Here is a 17468-nt window from a genome sequence, read left to right as displayed (position 1 = left end):
CCCAGAGACTGTTAAAACAGAATGACTAGAATGACCAGAATGACTGGTTCACCAGTCGCTATGATGCACACTGATCACCAGGGGGCAGATGCTCAATGTAGGAGCTGCGCTCGCCAGCCGGGCTCATGGCTGGCGAGCGCAGCTGTGGCAGAGGGAGCCTCTCCGGACTCTGCAGCAGCACTACCAAGCAGAGGCAGTGGCCGGAATGAGCATGAGCCGGTGGTGCCTGGGCCGGTTCGGACTCCTCCCTGGCCACCTGCCGCCTGGCATACTGCTACATCCCTCGGGAGATGTCTGACTGCTGGTTTAGGCCCAATGCGACTGCTGTTTAACTGTCGGTGGTTTCCTGCGGAGCTGTCTAATCTCTCCCCGCACCCAGTCGGATTGAGTCTGGCATGTGGTGGGGTGGAACACCTGGAGCCGCTGCTGCCAGAAGGTGGGAAGCAGGTGGGGGTGGGGCATGGACGCAGGAGCCTCAGAGTTGGACCACCCAGCCCCCAGCATGTCCTCTGCCTGGAGGTGTCGAGCTGCAGACTTCCAACCCTATTAACTGGATCAGTGGTGAGGAAATGAAGATTGGGGCGAGTATCAGGGGTGCAGTCCCCGTGACCTTCCCCTCCCAGGGTAATGCTGCGCTCCCTAACCTCCCATGCACCAAGAGATAAATGTGGATTCATAAAGAGGCAGCCCCCGAGGAGCTTCAGCTGCGGGGACTAGAGGAGTTACTCACTCCTGACACCCCCACCCTTTGCTTTAAGGCTGCATTCTCCTTCCCTAATACATGCTGCTTGACATACACAATGGTTTGTGTTTAGACATGTGATAAACATGGGGAAAGCAAAGTTTTGTGCTTTAGAACAAAAGAGTCTGGAGTCTTTGGGGGGTCTCTCTCTCTCTCTCTCTCTCACACACACACACACACACACACACACACACACACATATACACACACACAATCCTTCCTCCCCTCTTCCCTGGCCTGGTGAATCTTCACACAGGAAGTTAACCCTAGCTCCTCAGAACCCACCCTCACTGGAGTGGCCTCTGTTTTGTTTAGGCATTTTCTCTCATAAGGTTTTTTTTCTAACCTCTAAACCAGCAGTTGGACATCCCCTGAGGGGTCCCAGATTGCGAGAGGGCACAGGCCAGGCTGAGGAACTGAGGGATCCACCCCCTGTGCATGAATTTTGTGCACCAGGCCTCTAGGGTATATATATATATATATATATATATATATATATAAAATTTATTTCTGTGAGTGTAATTTATAAATACTTTAATACAAAGTTTATGAATTTTTCTTTCTTATTATTTACCTAACAATGTTATTATCATTACACAGGTATACTTGTCCATTCTATTCATAGGGTAACCATCATGTCATTTATATGAAATATATTTGTATATCTTATCTTTCCAATTAGAATATAGATCTTTTCTAGTTGGAGATCACATCTCATTCATTTCTGCATCATTAGTACTAGGTATGCCACTGAAAACTACTAAATAAATTAGACAGTTTCGTTACATTATGCTATAAGCTCTCTGTTTAGGTCCTGTATTGTGGAGAAGCACAGGACTTGGTTGGAAAGTCTATGGAGGAATCTCTGAAAAGTCAGTGGCCTCTATGGGAACCTTGCCAAAGGTGGCAGGCCCTGCCTTGACTTTTTTAAACAAGTCTGAACCTCCAGGACAATCTTTCAGATGTCCTTGTTCAAGGGACGCTACAGACACATGTGTCTTCTCAACGATGCTTACCCTGCTGATAGTATGTAATAGTTAATTTTAGTTCAAGCTGTTGTTACAATAAAAGCCTAAGAAGGCAGGTGAATGGGGCTGTCTGGTACTGTTAGCCAGGCAGTCTCTTAGCCCTCTCTTTCACAGAAACGTGTGTCAGAGCAATCATTCATCCATTGCTCAGGGTCTGCTGGTCAGCCCCGGCAGGTGGTTCCCTGTGTGAGGACCAAAGAACATAGCAAAAAGTCATGGAACCCTCGAAAACCAAGAGGAAGAAAATGAAAGTCACTGTGCAATACATCATTGGAGCCCGCTTGGGATTTCCAAGTTTGAGGGAATTGTTTTTCAGCTAAGGAATTTACTATCTGTTATGCTTCTTAAGAATGTAAGTATATTTTCCTTTGGAAAAATAAGCCTATTTCTGAAAGTAAGAAAAAAAAAAAGGTTTTTCCTGTATTTGCCCAGGAAGCAAAAGTTTTTTTTATATATTATTAAAATGATTATATTATGTTAATCAGGAAGTTGATTACTTTAAATGAATAGACTACTAAATACTGTTTAATAATAATAATAATAATAATAATATATAATCTTTTAGTTTAATGTATTTGACTACCTTCCCAGGGTTTGAATTTTAGAAACTTTTCTTTGACCTAGAATTGGCTTTAGGTCATTCTAATCGGCCCTGGAATGCCTCAAGGATTTGGTTTCTCTCCTTATGAGGAAAATTTTATACTTAAGGTATATGGGAAGCTCTGTCAAATAAGGAAATAATAATTATATTCTATTTATATGTGCATATTAAATATATTCTGATATACTTTCATTTATAACTAGTTGTTATAAGTTATAATATTGTGGAATATTGTTTTGCAGAAAGGACAAGATTCTATGTCATTTGTATTACTCTATAAATTATCTAAATTTATAGACATACTAGCAAGAAAAATCAGGAGAAAAATAACTTAATTATAGGACTAAATGAACTAAAAATAATTATAGTTTTGGTAATTATTGTTCTCATGTCAATGTGTTTGTTCACATGAATCCAATAAAAATCTGATTTCTTCATAACAGGACATAAGTCAGTTTCCAATTGTAGTTTTATTAACCAAAACTTTGTTGGAATGTCATGTCTGAAAGAGAGACATGCCAGGACCCTGTATGTCACCAGAAAGCTTTAAAGAATGAAGATTGACTTTGAAGCCGATAAGCCCCTTGGATAAATAGCCTAGTACCTTGCTTAGTCACGTGGTTCATAACAGTCTTTCCAGGTAAGGAATGAAGGTTGCTTTCTTGAGAGATGTCATGAAAGAAACCTCAAGACATCTTGAGGGACCTCAACTTGAGAAATGAACCCCAATTCTGCAGGTATTGCAAGCAAAGCCTGATGGCAATTGTGTGGCTTGGTTTCTTTGCCCTAGGAGTTAACTTCCTCATGAGATTCCAGCAAAGCATATTTCTTTAAAAATAGCCTATGTAATCAAGTGTTATTCTTGTTATGTTCATGCAAACAATCAGGCTAAATTATAACTAGACTTAATACAGTAAGTAAATTAGTCTTTAATAAAAGTGAGGGTAATTTTAGGGAGAAAAATTATTTCAACAGGAAATTATTAGAAACTGTTCAAACTTTTGCCCAATAATACTAAATTTTATGACACAGTTTATCCCCACAAGATTACAAGCCCTACCTACACCTAGGGAATACTCCTCTAGGCACCATTACCACCTCCTTCTGTGCCTAGGCCTCATCGTCTCCCTGACAGACAGCAAGGATCTCTTGGCTCTGAGAGAAACCTCCGACCCTCATCAGCATGAAGCAATTTCAGAAGAAACCGGCATCCTCTTTTCATGAAAGATTTCAGAGCCAAGATCCTTGAGGGGGATACAGTAGGCAGTTAGACAGACATGAGCAGAGCAAGGACGATAGGCCAACTAGAAGAGAGATAGACTCTGAGATATACTTCTCACCACTTCAACTGCTCTGAAGCTGGGAATAAAGGAACCTGTGGAGAACTAACCTTTAATCATAACTAATTAGAAGGAATTTATAGTTTCTTGTAATAGAAAGTATAGAGATAAAGGAAAAAGAAAGTGAAGTAGTCAAACTGAAAGGATATGTGTAAGTTACAGAAGGTATATGTAAGTTGCAGAAGGTATATATAAATTGTAGAAGGTATATATGTTACAGAGGGCCTGTACAAGTAAAGAAAAACTAGAGTTAAGGAAGTAAAAATTGTGAGAAGGGATATAAAGAAGGAATATAACAGAAAGAAAGGAAATTAGGGTAGGAATACTTGAGAATAACTGTGAAAGTTACAAGAATGTTTATGAAAGTCATAGAAGGTTTATAAAGAGAAATCTTAAAAGGAATTATAAGTATACTGAAAATAAATCTGATAGAGCACCTGAATTAATCTGAAAAGTAATCATATTATTTTAAATCTTAGAACACATCTATATATATAAAAGGCTAATATGCTAAGTGTCCGACCATCCGACTGGTCGCTATGATGCGCACTGACCACCAGGGGCAGAGAGTCAATGCAGGAGCTGCTGTGATGCACAGTGGCCATTTACAGAGAGACAGTACCATGGACCTGGCACCCACAAAGCAACACTCAGCTTTCCCCAGGTGGGACAAGGGCCCACCACCACCCCGGAGCAACACCCCACCAAATTGCCGCTGATGCTGCTGAGACCCCATACTCAAAATGCAGCCCACAGCCCAGCTCAGCCCAGAAATGGTGGCTGTGGGTGCCAGGTAATGATGTCACATAGCAACTCCCAGCTTCCTCTCCCCAGCGACTAGCCTCCTTGGAGTTTCTTCAGCCCAGGAACACGGCTTGCTTTATAGCCAGGTGGAAACATTTTACACTTTAACCAAATTTCTGTAAAGTATTTTCCTGTGCCTCATCTCATTTGATCCTCACAGAAGTCCTGGAGTAGGTAGATAGGAGACTTGGTGGAATCCTATTTTCTTGTCACTAGCTGGCAGATGGAGATTTCGAAAATTTAGAAACTTGACCCGACTGAAAAGAAAAAAATGGTGGACCTTGAAAATGACTTAAGGTTTTCTCACTGCACAGAATTTAGTCAAACACTGCCGCAGTTAAATATTTTACCCTTTGTTCTCCCTGTGTGATCTACAATACTAATCTGCTTTGTGTTGATATTTACTGCTGTGTTGATAACAATTACCTGAAAGAGAAGTTAGGGTGCTTCACTGGGCTGGAAAAAGTTTAGCTAAATCAGAAAGCAGGTTTAATTAAACAAGTTTATTCTATATATATAAAAGGCTAAATTGACTCATACATGCACGATACATATAAAGCTCTTGCTGGTGCCAATCGCACGTGTTTGGATTTATCATTGTCAACTGAATTTAGTTAACACTTCTACTATAGAGAAAGGGAGAATGGCAATATTAAAATATTTCTTCTAATTAATTTCCTTTCAATGTGCATGAATTCATGCACTGGGCCACTAATATACTTATATGTGAATGGGGGTTAAATTTTTCTTAAAGTTTTGTTTTCAAGGCCTGTGAAGCGATTGGGAGGTGACTCAGCTGTAATTCCAGCAAGCAGAACCTACAAATATGGTCAGACGACCCACCAGGAGTCAAAACATCAATTCATCAACATCATCTCATCTCCTGGCAGTCCCACCTGGCGCTCATACCCACTGCCAACACCAACCCCACTCACACCTGCAGCCAGTGCAGGAGCCACCGCTCACACCCACTGCTGGTATCAGGTGCCAGTCCCGATCACTCGGTGCCATCAGAAGGTGCAAGCGGCAGTTGCTGGCCCTAATCACCCCTCAGAAGCAGGGAGGGTTGGGAAGCCCTCGGGGTTAGGGCCAGCAGCTGCTGCTTGCACCTCCCCCTGCTTCTGAGGGGTGATTGGGCAGCAACCACCACTCACACCCACTCACAATGCCGGCCCCACTTGCACCCACTGCTGGCACTGGCTCCAATTGCTCCGTGCCGTCAGCTGGTGCGAGTGGGGCCAGCGCCGTCAGCATGTGTGGGGCCAGCGCCGTCAGCAGGTGCCTACTGACAGGGACCTGGGGCCCTGGCAAGAGGGGCCAGGTGGAGGCTTGGAGGATGGTCTGAGACCCGCCTTTGTGCCTATTGCAGCCTCACGGCCCACAGTTCCTTTCAAGATGCCCGAATTCGTGCACTGGGCCCCTAGTATAATATAGAACCAAGTCCTGTTTGTGCAAAAAATATCAGTGACAGAGACCTGGGTCAAGTCCCTGTGCTGGTACTTAACAGCCATGGATCTTCAGGCAAAGAAGGTTTAAAATTTTGCATACCTCAGAGTTGTCTGAAAATTATTTGAATTACTATATTTAAGCCTTACACCAAGTATTGAATTAATGTTAATCATTATTATTAAAATCTGGTTATGTCAGTTAGGTAGTATGTAGTATTCTGAAAGACAGCATTAATATTAGTAGAATTACTTTGCAATAAGTTGTCATTAGAGTAGAACTGAATATTTTTCTCACTGATGACTCAATTCTAGTAATTAATAGTAAGAGAGATTTAGAAAAAGATCACTGGTAGATTTAGATGATACAACCATAAGATTTTAAACTCCTAGTGATTTGTAGTGAAAAACTCAATAGCTCATTAAAGTACATTAGCAGTTTCACATGTTTGTAAGGAGACTATCGTTATCTGGGTATCTATTACTCTATCAATGTTTACAACTCTATTTAGTACATCTCTTTAGGCTATCATTTTATCATTAAATCTCCCATACTGGGTACAATGTTGGCAGACAATAGACACTCAATAACTACATTTAGGAAAAAAAATATGCTTCTTTAAAACAATGATCTGCTTATCAAAAACTCAACTTGTTAAGAATAACACAACACTTACTATAAACAGGGAAAGATTGTGTACTTAATATTCTTTGATTTACATTAATTAAAATGAAGATAAATTTCTCAAATGCTTTTTTTGTTGTTGTTACATTGGCTTTTCTTAAGCATTCCTATGAATTTCATGAAGAATAATGGAAGTGAGAGTAAAATCATGAAAGAGGATCTTCTAATTATATTTCACCAAAGTATTTTAAAATTATTTTTAAACTTCCTGTCAAAAAATGTAGAAATGTGTTTAATCATGAAATTAGGGAGAGGATAAATCTTGGATTTCAATAATTATAAACAAATATATTACCCAATAGAGTATCTTAATTTAAGAAAATATCTTTCAGAATATTGTTATGCTTATAAGAATGTGAAATGAAATTTAAAAAGTTAATTAATATAGTCATTAAAAGAACAGAGTGTCATTGGATAAGAAAATACAAATTGTAAGAAAGCCTGCCTCTTTTTTTACTGAAAGAGATAAAATGTTTTTACTTTTTAGCTTCTCTCTCATTAACAGGTTTTTCTTAAACTGTAAAGTAATTCCAGTAAGAAGATGATATTGGTGCATATTCTATTGTATTAAATACCTAGAACATGTAAGAATATCCATGTATCAGTTAAATTAAGTAATTTACAATGGAAACATTCATTTTAACATATAATTTAATCTGCATTTATTTGGATGAGTGGTCATATGTTCTGCTCTAGATGGTTGAGATTTGAAAATTAAATTATATAATTGAACAAGGAGTCATGCTGTAGAAATGATCTGGTGTAAGCAAAAATTAGAATACAAAAATAATAGAATTGATGCTTATTAAGGGTTAAGGTCTGCATTTTCTCAAGAAACCTCATTTTTTAAAAAATATATTTTATTGATTTTTTACAGAGAGGAAGGGAGAGGGATAGAGAGTTAGAAACATCGATGAGAGAGAAACATCGATCAGCTGCCTCCTGCACACTTCCTACTGGGTATGTGCCCACAACAAAGGTACATGCCCTTGACCAGAATCGAACCTGGGACCCTTGAGTCCACAGGCCGATGCTCTATCCACTGAGCCAAATCGGTTAGGGCAAGAACCTCATTTTTAATTAGATCCCTAGCACTTATTATAATGCCTGACATATTATAAACGTTGAATACACATTTATTAAATGGATTCATTTATTGAAACAATTTTAAGCAAATAAACAATTTAATTAAACTGAATTATAGTTCATCATCATAATCATTAGTATTATAGGTCATTATTATTATTAAATGATTAATTAATTAAATAGAAGTTTATTTTGTGCTTCACTGTCAAGGACCTACCAAGAATTAGTAATATAAATTGGACTCAGTCACTATTTACCAGGATGTCATCATATAGAGGGGGATAATTATGTTTGGAATGATGAAATATTGTGAAAAATCTTAATTTCCCTGATGTGAAAATAAGCATAGGCAACTAACTATACCTGTGCTAGTGCAGCTAGTTCCCTATTAATAAACAAAGGGAGCAAATGGAATTAGACCAGTGGTTCTCAACCTTTCTAATTCCCCAACCCTTTAATACAGTTCCTCATGTTGTGGTGACCCCCAACCATAAAATTATTTTCGTTGCTACTTCATAACTGTAATTTTGCTACTGTTATGAATCATAATGTAAATATCTGATATGCAGGATGTATTTTCATTGTTACAAATTGAACATAATTAAAGCATAGTGATTAATCACAAAAACAATATGTAATTATATATGTGTTTTCCGATGGACTTAGGCGACCCCTGTGAAAGGGTCGTTGGACCCCCAAAGGGGTCTCGACCCACAGGTTGAGAACCGCTGAATTAGACAGTCAGCCTGATTAACTGGGAGCTGTGGCATTCACAGACTCCCCAGGGGGCAGCTGCATCCTCTGCTAACTGATGTTAATCCCCAAGGGGGCAGGAAGAACTGGCTTTGGTGAGTTCTTCTTACCACTACACCAACATTCCTCTGGTGAGGCATGCCCAGTAGAAGCTAAAATGGCAACTATAAAGGGGAGGAGTCTAGCCTAGGAAAATTGAAAAAAGACCGGATAGGATAAGGGGACAGAAGATGTGGGAAAGGGATTGGTAGGGGGAAGGCCTAGCACAAGACCAGAAGAATTAGGAAGAAGATTGCTTAGTTTGAAAGAAAGCTTACCCCTTTCCAAACCCAAGGAGATTTACTAGTAATCAAAGCTTAACAAAGGCTCAGGGCTCTTTGATTCATGCTTTCTCTCCAGGTAGCAGCTGTGAGAATCTGGCAGCTGCGGGGGGCCCAAGTGCCAGCCAAATTATGGGCTGAAGCCTGGCACCCACTGGGCTGGAGGGCAGTCAGGAACAGAGACTATGCTGGACTATCAGTGCCGAGGGTGGTGGCAGTACAATTCTGCTGAGCCTCCTGGTGGGCACTTGTGCTCATCAGGTTCATGACTTCTGCTGCAGCAAGCAGAGCTGAGCCACCTGATCGTGGGTGAGACATAAGGCCCCTGGGGGCAGGCCTTTGATTTTGCTCCAATAAATCTTACCACTACCCCTCAAGTCCTCCTATGCAAGGATCCCCAAAATGCATTGCTCCTGACTCCATGGAAGAATCCTATTTCCACTGGCAACACCTGGGAGTCTCAAAGAAAACTTCATAGAAGACACTGATGGATGATTATACTTCAAAGTATAAGCATGGGAGTATAAGCATGGAAGAGGGTGAGGGATATTTTAGGCAAAGGGTGCTATTAAAAAACTATTATGCTGGCCCTAGCCGGTTTGGCTCAGTGGATAGAGCGTCGGTCTGCAGACTCAAGGGTCCCAGGTTCAATTCCGGTCAGGGGCATGTACCTTGATTGCAGGCATATTCCCAGTAGGAGGTGTGTAGGAGGCAGCTGATCGATGTTTCTCTCTCATCGATGTTTCTAACTCTCTATCCCTCTCCCTTCCTCTCTGTAAAAAAATCAATAAAATATATTTTTAAAAAAGCTATTATGCTGGTAAAAAGGAATATGGTGTATTCAGAAAAAAATAACCAAAACAAAAGAAAACAAACAAACTATAAATCGCTTGTATATGAGGGATTGAAACCAGAAAAGTTGGTGTTCGTGCTACTTGTCAATACCAGAACCAATAGTTGAGAAAGGATTAAATTTTTTTTAAATCCTCACGCAAGGACTTTTTCCCCACTACTTTTTAGACAGAATAGAAAGGAGGGAGTGGAAGAGAGAAAGATCAATGTGAGAGAGACACATCAATTAGTTGCCACCCACACAACCCCTGTCGAGGGCCAGGTATAGAGCCTGTACACTAGGCTATTGACCAGAAATCAAACCCATGACCCCTCAGTGTGCTGGCTGACACTCTAACCACTGAGCCACACCCGCCAGGGCAGGATTGAATCTTTATAGGCGCTTTATTCAGATGGCCAGCGATCTGAGAATATGGCAGGTTATGTACCCTATTAGGCTGTCTTACATCTCATCTCAAACTGATCCTTTTTATAAGGAGAAGAAATAGGTAAGGGGTTTAGATTTCAGGGAGAAAGGTTAATCAGATAAAATCTGCATTATCTGCATTCTGGTGATTTTCTGAGTATCCCTTCATCTGCTGACCAGTGATTTAAATATATATATTTAATTGATTTCAGAGAGGAAGGAAGAGGGAGCAAGAGATAGAAACATCAATGATGAGAGAAACTCATTGATTGGGCTGCCTCTTGCACACCCCCTACTGGGGATAGAGCTCACAATCAGGCCATGTGCCCTGACCAGGAATTGAACCATTGACACTCAACAACTGAACCACACTAGCCGGGCTGAGTGGTGACTTTTTTTTTTTTTTCTGATTTCTAGGCAAGATTTACTGCTTTACAAACACAAACATGATACTTTGTCTTAATATAGAAATGACATCAGATATACCCTGAATATGTTTAGCATTGGGATAGCTGCCAGTTCAGTATAAAACATACATTTTTTAGGTGCAGGGGGGCATGGAAATAAGCTATCTTACAATTTGGTACATCAGAAACACTTGTTTGAATAGTTTGCTTGAATTAAGTTATTTAGTACTCTTTAAGCATAAAGTTTATAACTTGTCTTAGGCTCTGACCCAACTATGATCTATGTGACATCATACATGTCTTTGACTAGAGCACTTACTGTTATGTACAGAACTTAAAATGTGATATGTATGTATAAACTTTGGTTTGATACATGACATAAACTATTCAAAGTTGCATATAAGATAAAAAATGTTTTGGTGTGAATTATTTCTACTAAGACTGTATTTAAATTAAAAAGAAACTGTATGAAGCATTGAACTGTTATGGAACAGGTCAGTCGCTCTGTGCATAACTGGCACTAGAATAACTTTGTCACCGAGCTCAGAAGCATACCATTGAAGATGCATCTTGTAAATAAGGAGGTGACAACTTCAGGATTAGAGCTGGAACTATGCAACTAGTTCATATAAAGGAACCATGTGCCCTATTCTAAAGGAAGGTCCCATTACATGAAGATAGACCTTTCCTGTCCTGTTGATCAATCCCAAGTCTCTATGATCCAGAAATGTTGGGATGGTAAATTCAAATGCATTGGTTGTGAACTGTACCTTGAACTTGCACATCCCTTTTTCTGTTAAACCTTTTAACATAGCTGCCACATGCAGTAGGAGGCCCTTCTTAGGACCTGGAGCAGAGCTGTAGGGAGCTGCCATCTCTGAAGGTCAATGTGGCCCATATTATCTGCTGCCAGGTTTCGATTTTGGACATGTCTTATTGCACTGGAGGAATCTAGGGCTAACATGTGGACTCAGAAGAAAAAGCCATCCAGAGTGATGTACAGGCATCTCATCTTGTACAGCCCCACCTGGTCCACCAGCAGTCACCAGCTGGATCCCTAGGCCGGCCACGTCCACATCAGGCAAGATTCTCTTCATTGCGAATTCTCTGGCGCAGTCGGATCCGCACTAATCCAGGTCCACCCTACAGGCGTGCCTGCAGCATTCAGCACCAGGCTCCGTGTTCCCCCACAGGCGGGTGGAGGTGCGGCAGTGGACAGCGATTCTTTATCTGCATCCTGGGTGGTGGGCAGTCTCTCCCTGGAGCACAATGGCTCAGATACTATCTTGGCCGCTTGCAGTCCTTCTTGGGCACAAGGTCGAATTGCTTGTGGATCTCCTAAAGTCAGGGCAGGTCCAGTCAGACAGTTCAGTCCCTGGAATAGTAGTATTCTACATGCATTGACTACCAAGTCTATTAACTATACTATAACTTAAGCAAAAAATTTTAACTTCTTGAGTTCCCCATGAAGATTATTAGGGATGTAAGAAGTGGTTCTGGATTGATCATCTAGAGCAGCGGTTCTCAACCTGTGGGTCGTGACCCCTTTGGGGGTCCAACGACCCTTTCACAGGGGTCGCCTAAGGCCATCGGAAAACACATATATAATTACATATTGTTTTTGTGATTAATCACTATGCTTTAATTATGTTCAATTTGTAACAATGAAATTGGGGGTCACCACAACATGAGGAACTGTATTAAAGGGTCGCGCATTAAGAAGGTTGAGAACCACTGATCTAGAGCCAGGCTACAAAAAACTTCGAATGTTAGCCTTTGTAAAGGGTGAATAATAAATATTTTAAGCTTTGTAGGACATGTGATCATAGTCACAACTACCCAATTTTACTATTGTAGTGTGAGGCAGCCAATACAATAAAGTTAAGTGCTTACTGTGCTGGGCTGCATATCTGGCGCTTAGGCCAGGCAGGGCACGCTGTCCTAGAACACACAGGAAGGTACTGACGTCAGGCCAGGCCTTGAGATATGGTCTCATGGCCCCTTCCCAGCACGCAGGCCTTCTTTCTCAGAAGGCCTGGAAGTCTCATTCCAAATTTGGGAGACAAAGGACTGGAAAAAGTATAAATAAAGAGGGTTTCCTCTATATTGGGGGCCCAGAATTTGAAAGACACATTTTTCTCTGGGCCTCCACTGAATTTAATAATAAAATGTAACTCCTGTAGTCGGTACTGCAGTTCAGCCTCTGTTTCGGCAGGGTGCTGTAACTGTAGTCGCTGGCCTGCTTAATAAAGGCTCCTAAATTTTGATCTGTGTGTCTGGTGGTCGTCTCCGCGGGTCGCCCCATTACACTTACTTCACGCTATTGATAGTTTCTTGGAAACTGTGACTTTAAGTAAAATAACATATAAGGAAACCAGTTTTATAATAGGCCAATTGAGGTAAACAAGAGAAAGTTCCCATGGCATATCTCTGGTCACAAAAATATCACCAAACTTATAAAGTCTCAAAACACTTCTAATATTAAACACTGAAATAAATGTTAGCTATACATACATTTAACAAAGGTTAACAAAAACAAGGAAGATAATGATTTTCCAACCTCCTGATTACAATTCAGGTTCACGGGTGGCTTTGAGGAGTTAGATGGGATCAGGCAGGTTAGGTTAGGGGCCACGGGGAGGAAAGATAGTACATAAGGAAGAAATAACCCAGATGGTCAGGATGTGAGCAAGATAGGTGGGATATATCAGTCAATAGTAGAGTTGCCCTTCCCCCTGAACCCAAGATCGGGAACTAAAAGCAGGGAGATCAGGGCAAAAGGAGATTGGCTGGTATTTTTTTGAAAGAGCCAATAGAGGACAAGAGTAGGAAAATATAAACCCCTAGACTAGTGAGCTTCTGCGGACACCCACTTAGGGACCCTTCTCCAGTGCCAAGAGCTTTGTTACTTTCACTGTAACAGACTTCACTTCCCTTTACTTACCCTTCTCTTGTCAGTGAATTCCTTTTTCGACTTCTCCAGACAATGAACCCAACAGCTCAGACTTGCATCTCAGCTGGAGCTTATCCCAGCAGCACAAGGTAGGACCCAAACCCAGACAGGGCACCCTTTGATCACAGGGAGTGCTCATACACACTGAGATGGGACTCTGTATACCTGCCCATTCACCTAATGTGCACATGTTTGAGATGTGGGAGGAATCCAGAGAACCAGGAGGAAATCCATGAAGATGTGAGGAGAATGTACAAACTTAGACAGTTGTCCTGGCTGGTAATTAATTTTGTTTTTTCTCATTAACATTATGACAAAATGACAATATTCAAGGACCAGTTATACGCAAATGTATGGATGTGGTTCTGTTCTAATACAACTTTATTTACAAAAATGGGAATTGGGTTGTAGTTTCTTAAGCCCTGATCTAACATCTGGGTTAAAAAAAAAATAAAAAGAATCATCACATTTTATTAAGAAAGTGTTATGGAGAAAATAATTTAAAAACATTAACATGATCTTTTACTTATCTTGTTTTGTGCTGGTCTCAGCCTATAGATAATCAGTGTTGTTATTGGATCTATCCTTGTATTTCTTATGATTGCAAGATACTCTCAGCAATAACCATCATGAAATTTTGAAAATAGCAATAACAACAATGTTTTATTACAGGTTCTGGAGGGTAGAAAACACACCTGTAAGGAGATAGAAGAGGGCTAGGCAGTCAGGAATGGGGACCATGGGGTGGGGGGTGGAAGGGAGTGGAGCATTGCAGACACAGGCAGAATGCAGCTTGCTGACCTCTCCCTGTTCTGAGAAAAACTACAGAGCCAGATAAAATGATCTAAAACTGGAACCAGCTAAGCAGTAGTTACTAAGACAATCCAGCTGGGCAGGGAAAGAAGGGCCCATATGGGAGACATGAGTTTTAAAATATATGGATGTTGCTAAGGCAGAATTCTTTGAAATTCTTTGAAAGAACCAATCAGGAGCTAGCAAAGCACATATCTACCGCTAGACAAATAAGCACACTCTCTTCTCTCTCTGGCACACTGGGTTCCTGGCTCTCTTGTGGTGCCCACATGGCTAATGGCTATATGGGACTCCACACATGGACTAATGGACTTTAACTAGCTTCGATGCTGAGCTATACCGGCTGCAATATGGAATGGGCACTCTGGACATTGGCCTGCTTTTTGCTCTCCTGGAACCCCAGCTGCACCTTTTCCAAGACTGGCTTAAGGGGCAAGGGATTTTGGAACCTGAGACAAAGACGCTTCACCGGTAACCTGCTTTAAGTCCCCTTCCTGCTGCTCCCTGCTGTAGGGAGTCCATCTATCTCTCAATAAACTTTGCTTCCACTTACCGTCTTTGTCCATGAATTCATTCTTCAATTTTGTGAGACAATGAACTTGGACCCGAACAGAAATTTTGGCGTCACTGGGGGCCACACAATGAGGTCACAGGTAGAGATAGAAAGAGCACAAGCCTGGGTTTCTGCTTTCGTTGGGGTCAAGTGTGGGGGGCTAAGTTTGAGGGGCTCACTCTTTATAAGTGAATTTAAAACATAAGAGTGTGAATTTATAACACAGGAAGAGAGAACACAGGGCTCAAATGGTCAGTAATTGACATCAACCAAGATTTCTAAAACAAGGAACAATGGGGATAAAGAGTCCATTCAAGTGCCTGGCAACTTGTTTATTAGAGATAGCTATTTTGGAGGTAAAAGTCTGGACAACCAGAGCTTAAGTTGTGCATTTGCATTACAATAAACGAAAAATCAACTGCTGGGGCTTCACTACAACTCTTAAATAACATTCTTTTGCTGGCTTTCCTCTCCACCAAACCATGAAATGTATTACCTCAAGGAAGAGAAGGTTATTATCTGTGTAACAAAAAATGACTAAGCTAAATTTCATTAGCATTTTTTAAAATCAAATAATGATTTGAACTGGCAAACTCGATGAGAAACTTTTAGGTAAAGAAAGACCTGATCAGGAGGAAGTAGAAACTAGAACAGCTAGCCTTCCAGTTTGGGGGTTTGTGTTAAAAATAAAGGAGAGAGAAGCAGAAGAGCAAGGTGCTCAAAACACTTTCAGGAATAAGTAAATAAAACACATAAAAACCAAAAAACTATACAATGCTTCAGGCTCCAGGATTCCATGAGGAACAGTGAGATAAGGGCATGTGTGAGACTTCAGCAGGCGATCACTTTCTAAGCTGTTCCCTAATGCAGAGGATGGTCCCATTAGAGTACAGCTGTACATACATCGTGGCTAGCTGGAATCCAGTTATGATGTTCCTGATTGCCTCAGTGCCCAGATGCAGAGGACAGCCTGCAGAGCCTCCTGGGGCTCCATAGAGGAGACCGAGAAGGTACTTGTGGTCAAGGCTAGATAGCCTTCCTGGAGCCTGCTGTTTCGAAGGGAATTTTTACCCAAAAATTTCACTCAAGATTGCATAGCAACCAGAAGACTTGAGGATTCAGAAGGACATGGAAGAGACCTTGAGAAATCTATAATGTGTGTCAGCTAAAGTACTGAAGAGACCAATAATTTCCCCCAAAAAAGAATGAACATGTAAAATAGCCTACTTAAATTATTACACATTTAAATTTTCAAAACTAAATTAAAAATTGTTTTTATTACATACATATTTAGAAGGGTTTATAGATCAAATTGAATCAGTTATAGATCAAATTGAATCAGTTACAGATCAAGTAAAAAAGCTCAATTTTTTATGCCCATGTGAATAGTTTTGGTATAGTAATCTATTATGCAATTCTGAGTTTTAGAAAGCTAAACTTAGGTGAAATGAAAACAAAAAGCAGGGTGAAAAGACAAAGAGGGAAGATTTCGAGGGCAGGGAGAAAAATTAGGAGCTTTGGTACATTATGATGACAAACTCTACTGAAAAAAAATCCAGTATAAATAATGAAAAAGACATGGATTAAAATGAATTCTATTATATTTATTATTTTTAATAATATGGCTTTATGATTTAGTAAAGGATCATAAAATAGGGGACTATAATTAATGAAATATTTTTATCTAATCTCATGTTCAGTTTTTAAAAGATAAATACAAATACATCATGACATTTTTCTCAAAGATTTTAATTCTCATTTTGTTTTTTTCTTGACTACATATTCTACAATCTGAATTGAAATCAATATCTACACAATGTCTAGATGACAATTTTAAGCTATATCCCAAAATCTATTTACTTGATAAAACAGTATGACACTTTGATGGATTGATTGTAAGACAGGTAGTGGAGATTGAGGAGTAAAAAGCAGCTGAGGTCGAGCCTTCTATATCTTATTTGTAAAATTAAGTAAATGATGATATTAAGCAAGACAGTGAGTTTAGGAGGAGTAGGACTTAGAAGTCAAAGCTAATTAATTTTGATTGAGTCATATCAATTTTAAGCTGTCTATGACATACACCGATGGTAATGTATCTCAGAACAGAGGGAGAGTATGGATATGGCAATTATCCATAGACTGGAAATCATAAGAATAGATGATTGTGAAGGTGATTCCAGTCAGGAAAAGGATTGGAGCCAGGGGTTGGCCAATGAATGACAGAGAGCATGAAAATGTATTAAGTGTGCAGAAGTAGGGAGATGTGTTAAGAATCCTAAGAGGAGTAGTCATATTCATGATAGAAGAACATGGAAGAGTAAACTCATGAGATGCAAAAGAGAGGAGAGGTTCACAAACACCGTGGGTGAGGAGCAATGTCAGCTAACAGCAGGTCAGATTAAATGAACACTTACGATGGGCCTTTGCATGGATGACTTCAGCAACATTGTACTTTTGGAGTGAAAGTCAAAGACTGTGCTTCTGATGTGAATGGACTTAAAGAATTGGAACGTTTTTAGTTTTTTGTTGTTTTTGTTATTTTCAAAAGTCAGGAAGTGAAGAGACAGGAGAAAAAATAGATAAGGTTGAGGCAAGAGAAATGTAAAGAAGGATTCAGTTGTAATTCAGTGATAGATAAGTTTGATCTTAGGGCTCTGAGGAAAGTTAAAGGTTCGAGCAC

General features: G+C 40.2%; 1 pseudogene; it reads right to left on the bottom strand.

Annotated features, from left to right (window-relative positions):
• Window positions 1-11213: 11213 nt before the first annotated feature.
• LOC102437892 lies at window positions 11214-11481 on the bottom strand (annotated as a pseudogene).
• Window positions 11482-17468: the final 5987 nt, after the last annotated feature.

The sequence above is a fragment of the Myotis lucifugus genome, unplaced genomic scaffold, assembly GCF_000147115.1.
Source record: "Myotis lucifugus unplaced genomic scaffold, Myoluc2.0 scaffold_74, whole genome shotgun sequence".
Taxonomy (NCBI): domain Eukaryota; kingdom Metazoa; phylum Chordata; class Mammalia; order Chiroptera; family Vespertilionidae; genus Myotis; species Myotis lucifugus.
This window is presented reverse-complemented; position numbering and strand designations above follow the sequence as displayed.